At 40.9% G+C, this 13,092-nt stretch overlaps 1 pseudogene across 1 annotated transcript; it reads left to right on the top strand.

The window, feature by feature from the left end:
- Positions 1-883: 883 nt before the first annotated feature.
- On the top strand, positions 884-11,393 carry LOC306876879 (annotated as a pseudogene). Its single transcript has 2 exons — positions 884-1,233; positions 9,798-11,393. The product of its transcript is annotated as an uncharacterized misc_RNA (transcript).
- The last annotated feature ends 1,699 nt before the right edge of the window (positions 11,394-13,092 follow it).

Here is a 13,092-nt window from a genome sequence, read left to right as displayed (position 1 = left end):
GGAGGGGTTAGGATTAGGCAATCAGGTAGCGATTTCAACAAGAGGGGGTGATGATTTGGCAGGGCTTGAAAATGGGCACAACACCGGAACTTTGCATTTCATGAATTTAAAAAGACCCTCTGTGTTTCACCTACAGTGGAAAGGATTTTAATTTAAACAAATTTTCAGTTTTTCTTTTCATAATACATGAAACTTTAAATTTTCTTTTAATACAGCATATTTGATCACTTAAGCCAACTCGTTTTAATGGTTAATCAGTGAAGCATTTGGCATATCTAGTCTGTCTATGTCCCTTAATTAGTTTACAGTAATTTTGTTGATAATTATTGTTTCCACCTGAAAACAGGATCATGCTGTCACAGAATAGCCCGTCTCCACCTTCACTGATCACTTCCACCTGCACCTCATCTAATCATGCTCACCTGATCATCGTCACCATCATCATCCTGCACAATAGAAAAGCACGCACCTCCAGTAACTCGATGTCCGATCTTGAAGTTACCACACTGCAAAGCCTGTTGTTTCTACAAGGACCGACTCCATACGAAGCTTCCAGCTGAGTATACTCCCTGATATTATCTACCAGTCGTACTTACCTGTTACTCTTCATCTCCTGCTCGCAGAATCCAGCTCTCGGTTCCTACCGCCATTCCCGAACTCTCTGAGACTCCCATCATCTACGGATCTGAAAGAGGAAAAGGGGGACTGTTATTATCAAGACTCAAGATCACCGTCACGTACGGAGAAGAATAACTCACCTGACTCCACGCCATCCACCTTGTGCTGTATTCACTCACGATCTGTCAATAAACCCATTTCACTTGAACCACTTACCTCTGTGTCCAGCAGTTACGTTACAGAAGATCGGACCTATTACTGAAGAATGGAGTGGGCGGATCGGATTAATGCTCTGGCATGCCAGGATCTGCCACTGCCAGAGTATGCGGAGGGGTTCAGCCAGATCGCCGTCATGACAGTGCTGGATGACGCAACGCTGAACTCCTTGTTCTGGATCGGGGCAAATTTCCATCGCTCCGTAGACCTCCCAGAAACCACCGGTTTCAGCTGGATGGAAGGGATCCTCCGGTGTCTGGAGAGTGTTCAGCCCCGATCCAGAAACAACATGCTGACCGCAGCTCGCTCCAGCCTACCGCCGTTCAAGGCGATGAAGTTTCCGCCCACGACGAAGAGGATTCCGTCTGGGGCAAGGATGATCCCGCCGTACACGGCGATGTATGTTCCGCCCGCGGCGAGGAGGATTCTGCTGCAAAGGGCGATGAACGTTGCGCCGGCCGTGACGAAGAGGGTTCCGCCGCCTCTTTCGGATCTCCCCGAACCACCGAGGGAGGAAGATCAGGTGCCAGTGGGAACTTTGATCGAGTATGAGGGAATGTCTTGGACTCCAGTGCCTGCTCCTCGCCAGTGCCCCCCAGTGCCTGCTCCGCACCATTGCCCTCCGGTGCCTGCTCCTCGCCAGTGCCCTCCTGTGCCTGCTCCTCGCAAGTACCCTCCTTTGTCTCCGCTGGTTCCGCCCAGCTCTCCTTCGTCTCCGCTGGTTCCGCCCAGCTCTCCTTCGTCTCCGCTGGTCCCGCCCAGCTCTCCTTCGTCCCCGCTGGTCCCGTCCAGCCCACCTGAGTTCCCGCTGGTCCCGTCCAGCCCACCTGAGTTCCCGCTGGTCCCGTCCAGCCCACCTGAGTTCCCGCTGGTCCCGTCCAGCCCACCTGAGTTCCCGCTGGTCCCGTCCAGCCCACCTGAGTTCCCGCTGGTCCCGTCCAGCCCTCCTTCGTCTCCGCTGGTCCCGCCCAGCTCTCCTTCGTCTCCGCTGGTTCCGCCCAGCACCGCGCTGCAAGAGCGCCCTCAGGTGTCCGCGCTGCAAGAGCGCCCTCAAGTGTCCGCGCTGCAAGAGCGCCCTCCTGTGTCTCCGCTGGTCCCATCCAGCTCTCCTTCGTCTCCGCTGGTTCCGTCCAGCTCCGCGCTACAAGAGCGCCCCTCTGAATCCGCGCTTTCAGAGGGCCCCCGAGAATCTAGTTCTCAAGCCACGGCCAGGAGTGCCGTTCCCGACCCTCACGGGTCCGCGCTGCGAGAGCGCCCTCAGGTGCCCGCTCCTCCAGAGCGCCCTCAAGTGCCCGCTCCTCCAGAGCACCCTCAAGTGCCCGCTTCTTCAGATCGCCCCCTAGAGCCCGCTCCTTCTGAGTGCCCCACAGAGCCCGCTCCTCCAGTGAGACCCCTTGTGGGGAGCATTCCCAAAGAAATTTTGGTATATACCTGTAATCCTGGTAGACATAGTGGCCTTGCTAGGGACATTGGTCAGGGCCACTATGGCTCAATCTTCATGACCTCATGATTCCCTTTGGGCTCCCCTAAAAAGAATACGGCCAAGGCCGTCCACGCTTCCTGATCCACCATGGCGTCCCGAGTCTCCTGCTCTGCCATGGCCTCCAAAGCCTCCTGCTCCGCCATGGCCTCCCAAGGCTCCTGATCCACCACGGCCTCCTGAGTCTCCGGATCCGCCATGGTCTCCCGAGTCTCCAGTCCTGCCCTGGCCTCCTAAGGCTCCTGACCCACCCCCCCTCCCCGGTATTATTGTTACGTCGCGGGACGCGCCGTCCGGGAGGGGGAGGTAATGTCACAGAATAGCCCGTCTCCACCTTCACTGATCACTTCCACCTGCACCTCATCTAATCATGCTCACCTGATCATCGTCACCATCATCATCCTGCACAATAGAAAAGCACGCACCTCCGGTCACTCGATGTCTGATCTTGAAGTTACCACACTGCAAAGCCTGTTGTTTCTACAAGGACCGACTCCATACGAAGCTTCCAGCTGAGTATACTCCCTGATATTATCTACCAGTCGTACTTACCTGTTACTCTTCATCTCCTGCACGCATAATCCAGCTCTCGGTTCCTACCGCCATTCCCGAACTCTCTGAGACTCCCATCATCTACGGATCTGAAAGAGGAAAAGGGGGACTGTTATTATCAAGACTCAAGATCACCGTCACGTACGGAGAAGAATTACTCACCTGACTCCACGCCATCCACCTTGTGCTGTATTCACTCACGATCTATCAATAAACCCATTTCACTTGAACCACTTACCTCTGTGTCCAGCAGTTACGTTACACATGCTTTGGGTTCCTCTATTACTTCATAAAGCATCTTCGAAACCTTTAATATTTTTTATTGCATAAGCGTGTAACCCAGAAGACCAAAGAGCTGATTGTAGACCACCGGCGGACTAAGAAGGACCACACACACACTCCCATCTACATTGATGGGGCCGAAGTGGAGCGCGTGGCGAGCTTCAAGTTTCTTGGTGTCCATCTCTCTGAGGATCTCTCCTGGACCCTCAATACCTCCACCCTGATCAAAAAGGCACGACAGCGCCTTTACTTCCTTAGAAAATTAAGGGAAGCTCACCTGTCCCCCCACATCCTGCTGAACCTTTACCGTTGCACTGTTGAAAGCATACTCACAAACTGCATCACAGTGTGGTACGGCAACTGCACTGTTTCGGACCAGAAAGCCCTCCAGCGGGTGGTGAAAACTGCCCAATACACCACTGGTGTCGTGCTACCCTCCATCAAAGTCATTTACCACAAACGCTGCCTAAGGAGAGCGAAAAGTATCATCAAAGACTCCTCTCACCCCAGTCACAAACTGTTCACTCCTCTCCCATCTGGGAGACGTTATAGGAGTCTTCGCTGCCGCACCAACAGACTCAGTAACAGTTTCTTTCCCTCAGCTGTCAGCCTACCGAACTCCAATCTCAGGCGCTGAACACTACACCCAAGATGGACCACCTAATGGTTTAAGAAAATAAAAAATAAAAACTGCACTGTTCAACAACCTGTCTGCACTCCTCACTCACAATCTTCTTTTATTTCCTGCTATTTTGCACATTTCTGATATTTGCACATTCCCTTGCACATTTCTACCTCCGGATGCCGTGAAGGTCATTGGCCATACATATGCTACTTACACACCTCTCTTTATAATGCACCTTCTGTTTATATTTCCTTGCAACCTAAATCGTATGTACAGTCATTTGCACTGAGCTAGTCTCTCCCCATCTACCTCATAGCTTGCACTATATGTCATAAAACAATGTATATACACATTTTTTATATCTATTTATAAACCTTGTTATTTGCACTTCTGGTTAGATGCTAACTGCATTTCATTGGCTCGGTACTTGTACTCTGCACAGTGACCTGAATCTGACATTTTTCAGCTCTTTCTCTTGAACTCGCAGCTGTAAGTTGTAGATGTACCCTTCAAATCTAATGCGCTCGATCAAGACATTTGAAGTCAGCTCCAAACTTCTTCTGTTCATTTAATTTTGAGACGGATATGAAGGAATATGAAGGAATTGCTTCATATCTTCCATGCTGTCTTACCTGGCGTCTCTTTGAGCATGAATGTGACGTTCTTTAGTGTGACGATCATCAGCCTGCCGATTGTTGAACAAGAAATAAACAGGTTTGCCACTTTTGTCTCGTCTGCAGGGGATTTTAGCTTTTTTAATGGCACCGAGAATGTTTTTGGGTGGCAGACCATCAGAGTGTGTGATTAAAAACACAATGTTGTTCACAATGTCTTTTCCAATCAAAGAGAGAACTGAACTGATAACGTAATGCTGTCTGTCTGAGAGACGATTCTTAGACACACTTGAATCACAAAAAACACTGCGTCGACTTCACGGACTCCATCATTGCTCTGAAACAGAGTGGCTAATTTCTCAGCAACTTCCAGATCTTTGTCCAGTCCTCTAGTGTCTCCGTATCATTTTCTTACTTTCCCATTATCATCAAGAGATTTCCTTTCTGTATGCAGACGGTATCATTTTGGAGGGCCTTCATGAATCACAGTTGGTCTGCGTGCTGCTAGTCTTGGCTTTCTGTAAAATGCAGATGAGGCAAATATTTCTCAAAATGTGTAGCAAGAATTTAAATACCCATCAGAACACAGTCATTTTGAGTGAGATTATGGGTAATGTAAACATTTAATTCACACTTTTTAACACATTGTAATACCTTGAAACAATATTTCAACAGGTAAGGCCCATCACATTCTGTCATTACTTTTACATAATCCTGTAAAAAGATTACAGCAAGTTGTATTTGCAAGGGCTCATTTCCATAATTTTTTTTTCTTTCAGAAATGAGAAAATTTCTTAAGATTTTTTTTATAAGGTAGGCTACTCGTAAGTACTCGTAAAAATATATACTAATAACCCACAGCACTAGTATACAAGTATTTTATTCTGAATTGATTATCTGTGTTCCAATAATCAATGTGTTCAAGTTCAAGTTGAGCTTTATTGTCATTCTACTACATGTGTGGACATATAGTGAAACGAAATGTCGTGTCTCACTGGACCACGGTGCTACATACTAGTTAAATATAAGATAATGTTGTTATCATGGCCTCCTAATAATCCCCATACACTTGATTGGCTCATTGACTCTCTCTCCTCTCCACCTGTAGCTGGTGTGTGGTGAGCGCACTGGCGCCGTTGTACTGTGGCTGCCGTCGCATCATCCAAGTGGATGCTGCACACTGGTGGTGGTTGAGGAGAGACCCCCCCACATGATTGTAAAGCGCTTTGTGTGTACAGCAATACACAATAAAGCGCTATATAAATACATCATTCATTCATTCATTCATTCATTCATTCATCATTTTAACAGTCTTTTTTAAGCACGTGCATAAATGTCACTTAACATTAATTGGCGCTTCGGCCACATCAAATAATCTCAAGACCTTTGTGCTTGGATGGTTTCGATAAGCAACAGAGCAATAATTCAGGTCAAAATAAAAGAAGTACATTTTTCCACAGAGTCTTACCTTATTTCGTACATCTGCTTGTATCTCTGAACTGTCTAGGGCAATAGTAATTGATCTAACTTTGCATGGAACAATGTCAGTATTGTGATTGGTTAATAATTTACAACAATCACACTCACTACCATGCTGTTGGACTTTATATTAAGATAGCAGTCATCTGGTTAGAAACATCTTGCAACACTGGTCAATGTGGGTGAATTTACAGACCATTAATAATTTCATAGATTGCATTCTCATGATTCTTCTTTGTAAATTGTCTATATTGCACATAGGTGTCACAACCTTCATTTCTGATGGTACATTTTTCTCTGAGGAATAATTAGTTAGGGGATGTTTCTTTTGGTTCAGTTTGATCCACTCACATCACTTCCATCAATGACAGTTCCATTTAAACATGTATTATATGCAGAAAGAATCCATTTTACTACAGTGCATTTGGCTTTTGGGGAGGTTTATCTAATGACCCTGAATTAAAGTGAAAGCATTCAAAGTCGAAGCAGTAGCTGTAGTTTTTAGTTTTATTTTTTTCAGTATGAACCTGTTGTTGTTGTTTTATATATATATATATATATATATATATATATATATATATATATATATATTCGACTTATATGACGTGTTATGATTGTAAGAGTCACAAAATGAGTCTTACCAAAGAATAGACAAGAAGCTCTAAATGAATAAAACACACACACACACACACACACACACACGTTTGTTTTTCTGAAAAGTGGGGACATTCCATAGGCGTAATGGTTTTTATACTGTACAAACTGTATTTTCTATCGCCCTACACCTAAACCTATCCCTTACAGGAGTGCATTTTTACTTTCTCAAAAAATATCATTCTGTATGATTTATAAGCGTTTTGAAATATGGGGACATGGGGTAACGTCCTCATAAGTCACCTTCACCTTGTAATACTTGTGTCATACCCATGTCATTATACAAATTTATGTCCTCATTTGTCACAAAAATGTGTGCGCGCACACACACACACACACACAGAGACAAATATGGGAAACATAATCAAAATAAGAATAAAAGAATGTACAGAAAATAGATGCACAGGTGACTAAACACATTTGTCCAAGATGCAATGTGCAGAAGAGGTATTTACAAGAAATATGAATAAAAAGAATGCTTTGATTGATTGAGTGATTGATGCTTGTCAATAATTTAAGCAAAAATATGTGTTGTAGTACTCGAGGCGGCGTCAGTCTGCGGTGTAAAGGCTGATGCAGGTTCACACATGCTCCGTTTGCAGTGTGTATGCAAGCCATGTGCGGTTCATATGCGGCGCAGAAGCAGGCTGACAATCAAAAATATTTGTGTGCTGTGAAGGTGCAAATTATGCAGAGTTTAATAGCTCTTATGCTAGAAAACCTCGCTCATTTAAGAACATGTATTTGTTGCATGGATGGTGCAAGAACATAATGTACTGTACGTGTGGCATACAAATGGCATATTTCTTGCCATCTTTGGCTTGCTGTTAATGCTGTTAAACTGCTGAATGTCTGATGCAAACTGTCTGCTACTATAGCAACAGTAGGCTTACTTTGTGTTTTCTTTCCAAATTGTTTTTGCACAGTAAAAGTGATAATGGTATTATTTGTGAAAATGAGATTAATATATACACATACACATACAGTATATCATGGAGGTATGAAATGTTTGGTAAACAAATTTTATTAAGAGTAATGGGCAGTAACCATGAGTCAGTGTGACTGCATCAAGGTCAGCCTCTGCAGTAACTACCGATGGGTGATGTTTAGCTGATTATGTGGTTCAATTTATACCTGCTGATAGAAACCGCCAATACCATTTCACTACATTGTTTGCCATTCAGAAGTATTTAAATCTACTACTACTACTACTACTACTACTAATAATAATAATAATAATAAATACCTGTTTAAAGTAAGATTAGTTTTGCAGTACACCAAAAATTAAACTTGTATTTGCACAGCAATATAAATTTGACTAAGTTGTGTGGATCAAAGCAGTAATCATAACCATGAAGATAAATCTTAAAAACCACACCCTAACTACAATAAGTACAAAGGTTGTTTTCGTCAAATATTAAAAAAGGTTTCCTTACTGTGGGTGAAATCCCTAGGGAAGACTTGAAAAATACTTTTCTGAAGATTCATAAAGTCTACAGATATAAAAGTGCACCTCTGTAGGTTAATGGTAGCCGCTGTTGCTTCTCTGACTGGAAATATCTCTGCTTTTCTGGATCCTAATCCTAATCCTGTCCCAGGAGTATTTTCTCTGAGGAGGTAGGGGAAACTATCTTGTCACCTACGGGCAAAATTCACTGTTTTGAACGCAAAAGGGGTGATTTTTGTGAGTATTTTTACAGTACCAACTGAATTCCGTACCCGCTCGAAGGCGACCGCTTTCAAGTGCTCCTGTGTGTTTTTTGTGCACACTCTAGTTTCAAATTATTATTATTTATTTATTTGTTTCTTTCTTTCTTTATTTTTTGTTTTCTGCAGTTTACGGAGTTCTATGCACTTGCAGATCTCCCCATTATTATAAAAAAAGCACACATATGTAAATAAGAGATTAATTGTGTAGTCAGTCATTGATTATATCAGGAATTTTGGAGTGAGTAAGCTCGGTCAGTTGCATGGTTTCTCTCCCTGTGCTTTAAGTGATTCAGACTAGTCTGTGTTGGCTGAATATATTTAGCAGCTTTGACAGCTAAAGATTAAACTTTAGCTAGTAAAAATCATCAATAATTAACTAATTTAATTTTAAGATAACTAGTTACGTATTTAAATTATTAACCATTCTTGGCTGTTGGTGTCTGGGCTTATTTGTTTATTTATTTATTTATGTTTTTTTTTTTTTTTGATATTAGACTTCCTGCGCTTTATACTTTATAATTAAAAGTACAACAATTTGTTATAATGGTAATTTTATAATAAATCTAAAATCAAAAAAATAAAAATCTAGGGGTTGGAAATGGCAGCTAAACTAATCTGAGAATACCACAACATCAAATGACGTTTCACCGAAAGAGCTGGCACCAGATGGATGTGTCTGCTGCCTTTTCTCAGCATTTCACAGCATTAAAAAAAAGCAGTAAATAGTTAAAATAGTAAAAAACAAATAGTAAAAAAAATTATAGCAGTAAAGTTAAAATAAATTCAACTTTTAAAAGTGCATCTATTTGTGCTTTTCGTACCTTCATCATGGCATTAAGTGCAAACATGCATTTCATGCAAATTATTCTTTCTTAGAACTGGTTCTCTTTAAAATCGTGTATAATCCCACATAGGCTATCTGTAATCAGATGCACATTTAAAACTGGAATAATCTACAGTAATTTCAGTCACTTACATGTATTTCATAAACACATAATCCTAAAATCCACCATGAAATTGATCAATTTGAATTATTCCAGTTGATGTGAGAAAAGGCTATGAATGATCCGCCACCTGCAGCATCCTCACATGCAATATAGCCTACACAGTCTTTACAGACGTGATGTAATGACACGGCAACATGCTTGAATTTAATGCAAATTCCTACCAGTACCACTCAAATAAAACATTATTATAATCTTACCGTTGTGAATCGGGCTAAAATAAGGCGATAGTTTTGAACACTGTCTGGTTATGTCCTTGCTCAAAAATGTATTAATTTTTAACCAAAAAATGTCAGACTGCAGCTTTAAATCAATGTGTCAATTTCAAAGAAGTTCAACCTGTAAAAATGCACAATGAGATGCTGCACTCTTTCCCAGTGATCTCCAGATAAATGTGAATGTTTTAAATGTCAACTGTAATATGAGTAAAATATTGTTTCTTTAAATGTTTGTTCATGTTACAGATTTACATAACACAAAATGTCTGCATTTTTATTTGATTTTTATTTATTGGTTTGAAATCAGTCAAGTTTCTGACTTTTGCCTACATCTTTATTGTACAGAGAGCCAAGTCTTCCACGACGCAGATCAACTCTGATTCATCAAGGTCCTCCTAAACGATACCGTCTACATACAGAGAGAAATGTGCTTGATGAATATGGAAAAGTCAGAAAATGGACTTATGGGATAAAAGACACCAGTAAACCAAATAAAATAATTCTGCTGGTGGGAGAGACAGGCACTGGTAAGACAACTCTCATCAACACCATGGTTAACTACTTAATGGGAGTGAAGTTTGAGGATGAAATATGGTATGAAATCACAGAAGAATCAACCAGAGATCAATCAGAATCACAAACCTCTGAAATCACCATGTATGAGGTCTTTCCTGAAGAGAGTCCCATGTCTCTCACATCATTGATACTCCAGGCTACGGAGACACTAGAGGACTGGACAAAGATCTGGAAGTCGCTGAGAATTTAGCCACTTTGTTTCAGAGCAATGATGGAGTCCGTGAAGTCGACGCTGTGTGTTTTGTGATTCAAGCATCTAAGAATCGTCTCTCAGACCGACAGCATTACATTTTCAGTTCAGTTCTGTCTTTGTTTGGAAAAGACATTGTGGACATCATTGTGTTTTTAATCACACACTCTGATGGTATGGCACCCACAAACGTCATCGGAGCCATTAATAAAGCTGGAATCCCCTGCAAACGAGATGAAAGCGGTGAACCTGTTCATTTCTTATTCAACAATCGACAGGCTGAAGCCCGTCAAAATGAGAAACGTTATCTTCGAGCTCAAAGAGGCGCCTGGGAAGACAGCATGGAAGAGACAAATACATTTATTCAGTCTCTGCATGAAAAGAACAGAAGAAGTTTAGAGTTGACTTCAGATGTCCTGATGGAGCGCATTCAGTTTGAAGCATTAATCAGCAACTTACAGCTGCGACTTCAAGAGATGGAAGTGAAAATGGCTGAAAAACTTCAGATCCAAGAGGCAATAATGCTAAACAAGGAAAAGATCGAAGAGTGTAAAAACTTTAACATTACATTTAAAAAGACAGTTAAAATGAAGGTGCCCATTGAAAATGCATCATGGAAAAACAGGAAGGCGACGACCTGCACCGTCTGTGAGGAAAACTGTCATGAGTTTGGATGCTGGTGGGGTTCAAATCCCAGCAAATGTGAAGTCATGAAAGACAGCTTCTGCACCGTGTGCACAGGGAAGTGTCATCACAGCAAACACGTCAAAGAAAGCAAGAAATGCATCATCAGAAACTCCAGCATAATCATACAGTTTGACAACTTTATAAAAGAATATGAAAAAGCTGAAGAAAAGTCCAAGAAGTTTTCGGTTATAAAGGATAGACTTGTCAAAGATCTGCACGAGATTGAGGACCAGAAGTCAATTCTTCTGTTCAATGCTTACAGGATCATCAAGCATCTGACTCAGATCGCTTTAAAACCAGACTCAGCCTTCACTCTTCAGCATCTCGACTTCTTCATCCCCAGAGTGAGGGAGGCTGGGAAAGAAGACTGGGTCAGATTGCTGGAGGAATTGAGGAGAAACGCTGAAACTGAAGAAGCCAATAAAGATGCTCTGAGTTATCTCCAGGCAGGTCTGACAAAACTAGATCTCTTTTTTAGTGGGCAATGAACACATGCAGACAAGACAACAGATAAATCAATGACAATGAAGAAAACGGTTTACTATGAGAAATACAATAAATGCCAGTGGCTCTCTGTATACCGGAATATAATAGCGTTCATTTAACCATACCATCAAGTTCATTTTTATCTCTGTTTTTAGCGTTTATTTAAAACTAGGCAAGATTGATAATGTTTTAATCTCCTATTAGTTAATGTACTCTAATTATACTGTAAATTAGTTTTAGTACGGATGTTAACTTGTCACAAACTAAAATATCACAACCACTTGTGTTAACCTTGGTTAATCTCTTCTACATTTTACCTTCATCAATTGTAAACAATTTAAGTCTTTCCTGGGGTGTATTCCAGAAAGCAGGTTATGTGACATACCCGGGTAAGTTTGAGGATAAGCAAGCGGATAAACTCGGCGCTAATATCAGTAATAAATAAGGTCATATATTATTCTAATATGTTTATTTTATTGGCATATATAACAGTTATCTGTATAAATTATAAAACACTATGACAAGGTAATGTTTAATTTATTATATTATATATACTTATTACATTTTATATTATCATCTCACATGGATTGGCATTTTCTATAATGTATTTCTATAATAAAAATACATATCTGGGTAACACTTTAGAATAAGGTTCCATTTATTAACATTAGTTAATGCATTAACTAACACGAACAAACAATGAACAATGCATTTATTACACTATTTATTAAACTTTGTTAATGTTAGTTAATGAAAATAGAGTTGTTCATTGTTTATTCATGTTAGTTCACACTACATTAACTAATGTTAACAAACACAAGTTGTGAATTTAATAATGCATCAGTAAATGCTGAAATTAGCATTAACTAAGATTAATAAATGCTGTAGAAGTATTGTTCATTCTTAGTTCATGTTTACTAATGTTGTTAACTAATGTTAATAGAACCTTATTCTAAAGTGTTACCCATATCTGATATGACTTAATATATAATTAGCATCAAACTAAAAATATAAGTCATATTCTCAAGGATTGAAGATTAAACGGGGGGAAAAAATGATTACACAACCATCAATTAGGTGGCGATATGCACTAATCATGAAAACGACCATTGCACAAGAGAAGAAGAAAGAAACAGCATGGTGTGCTTTTTCTTAGCATCCGTTTCCATAGTGACTCGTTGATTCGTCGCTCTGTTGAGAATGTCTTGAGTCTTACCCAGGAACATACTCTGAGTTGAATGAACTTACTCCCAGACACGTTTTTGGAAACACATACCTCGAATAAGCAAGATGTGGGGTTAATCAACCCAAAGTTCAGGGTTTATCTGACGGTAAGTTAACTGTGCTTTCTGGAATACACCCCAGCTCCATCAGAAAGAAAAGTCCTTGTGTCATTGTTCACAAATAAGATAGTCAAAATGCTTAGTCATGTTGTCAATATAACAGTGCACTCTGTTAGTATTACAGTTTTTCTCCATTGGTTTGGCTCATTTCTTGAAACAGAAATTACATTCTCAAAATAACATGGACAAACCTCCAAACCTCTTGGCAAATGTTCACAACAGAATGGCATTTCTTATTCATTTTATCAAATGGCAAATGCCTTAGTACATGTCTCAATTGTCTCAGTGCATCTTTGCAAATGATTAAGTACAAGTAGCCTACAGTTATACAGTTAGCCCACATTTAGCACATTTTCCA

The sequence above is a fragment of the Barbus barbus genome, assembly GCF_936440315.1.
Source record: "Barbus barbus genome assembly, chromosome: 2".
Lineage (NCBI taxonomy): Eukaryota > Metazoa > Chordata > Actinopteri > Cypriniformes > Cyprinidae > Barbus > Barbus barbus.
This window is presented reverse-complemented; position numbering and strand designations above follow the sequence as displayed.